This window comes from Neomonachus schauinslandi, chromosome 3 (genome assembly GCF_002201575.2).
Source record: "Neomonachus schauinslandi chromosome 3, ASM220157v2, whole genome shotgun sequence".
Lineage (NCBI taxonomy): Eukaryota > Metazoa > Chordata > Mammalia > Carnivora > Phocidae > Neomonachus > Neomonachus schauinslandi.
The window spans coordinates 25145150-25147384 of NC_058405.1; the positions used below are offsets into that span (position 1 = coordinate 25145150).

The 2235-nt window shown below is 33.3% G+C and overlaps 1 pseudogene; it reads right to left on the minus strand.

Annotated features, from left to right (window-relative positions):
- Positions 1-1468: 1468 nt before the first annotated feature.
- LOC123324517 lies at positions 1469-1572 on the minus strand (annotated as a pseudogene).
- Positions 1573-2235: the final 663 nt, after the last annotated feature.

Below are 2235 nucleotides of genomic sequence, written 5' to 3' on the forward strand. Positions count from 1 at the left end.
CAATAAAAAAGGAAAAGAAAAACTTACCAAATGTTTAATTGAATTTCTCCCAAAAATATTAAAATGATAGGACTACAACAAATTATATGTTTTTGGTGAATTTATAATTTGGGAAGAATGAACAAATAATACCTAAAAATATTTCTTGCTCCGTAACAAATTGAAGGTAACATGAAAAGGTTTTAAGATTTTGTTTTTGTTTTTTTTTCTCTACAACTTGTTTGGAGATGGCAGTGATGTTTAAGAAAAAAAAAAATGTCTTTTCAGAAGTACCAGAACAATTATTATTTCCTGGACCGTGTTGACAGTATAATCCCTGGGTTTTTTTGGAAAAAGAGCTAGTGTAACTGAAAAATAATATGTAAAAAAAAATTTTTTTTATTTAAAACATTACTCTTTTAGATGCATAGCTCAGTCACAAGATATTTTGCTGTTACAATCATGGTAAGGGAAGCTTTAAAGTGTGAACAATATGCTGTCCTTGGCCCAAGGGAATCTGCCTCCCTGTAAAGTGAAAATGGGATATGGGAATTGAGTTCTGTTGCCAGAATTTCCAACACTCTCTCAGGAGCCTCTTCTTTAGGAGCAATACATTTAATTTCCACCTGCAGAGAAGAGCCTTTAACCTTCTGCAGCAGGAGATCTAGGTTCACACCCCTATTCTTCCCAGGATAAAATGCATTAAGACTGGGCCATACCTAATCATGTGTCTTGGTTGCCCTAAAGCATACAAAATCAAAGGAATTTTCTTACTAGATTCACAATGCTGTTTCAAGGAGAAAAGAAGCATATTTGATTTGATAGGGATATTTAATCACTTTATAATACAAGATATTACTGAGGAACTTGTCTTTTATCATACCCTGCCTCATATTTTTCCTTCAAGTGTTTATCAGATGAATTATATTCGCCTATTGGCATGACCTCTAATGATGGTGAGAGACATCCAAAAGTAGCAAGGTAAATCTTTCTGCTTATAGGAATCACCTACTGGGCAAAGATGTAGGTGTATATTTTGTTCTAAAATCACCATTCTATCATGTCCTTCCTAACTTAAAAAAATCAGTAGTTGCCCCTCAATGCCATCAGATCAGAACAAGGAATCTTTAACTTATTATTTAAGACCATTAAGAAAGGAACCCCTGTATTATTTTCCACATTATCTACTAATGCATAGTGCTATAAAATGGCCATCTTATTAAAATTAGAACCGATAGTTACTCATGCACATAATTTCATCTAAAAGACGTCTTCCCATATTCTAAAACTGTACTTCTTCTGGGAATTTTCCACTAACTACCTCACTCTATGTCATTTTAGATTTGTCCTGAACTTTTACGGTATTTAATCAAGTCTCTTTTCTTTCCTTGTTTTGTTATTTAAATATCTTTTGTATATACACTTAACACACACACACACACAGCTTTGTAAATCTATAGCAAAGAAGCAGGGTGTATTTTATTCCAGTAGTAAGTGCATTTTAAAATTATCAAACTGCTATTTTTTACCAAGATTTTAAACTGATAAGAACAGATACTACACTTGATCCTAGCCAAAAGGCCGAGAAGCTATTACCAAGATTTTAGATACATTTTAAAATCCTAATTCTTAATGATCATAGGCAATGGCATCTCATTCTTTGAATAAGGAAATCAAAACTTGGAAAGCTGGTATGCCTTGCAAATTTGCAAAGATATTTAAATGTCAGAACCAGGATTCCAGATAGGTCCATTAAATTCCCAAAACTTTTTCTCTCCATCTTCATTGTCGTCCAGCCCATTTTGTTTCTCAACGGATATTTTTGTCATCAGTGTCTTCAATGGCTTCTGCATAACTTGATAGGATATACATAGCATATACCTACAATGGATGTTCAATAAATATTTGTAGAGTGATGACTATTTTCATGTTGGGTTTTTCTAAGCATCCTGGAGGGAATTAAGGAGAAAATCCAAACTGCAGATTATCAAGTTTATGTGGACACGTATGCTATCCTTTTTTTTATGTTGAGCAAAAATAGGAAGAACCAAATCTGGGAGTAAATAATGTAGAAAATGAACTAACTTGTCCAATGTAGAGAACACAGTTTTAAGATAATCTTCAACTGACTGGGTGCCATCTGAATTCAAGACCACTGAGGAAGGAATAAAGTATGACTACTACTAGACAAAATTTAGAATTACAGGAAAATGCATATTCATTGATTCTTTCCAGCAGGCTTCCCAGCATGATATG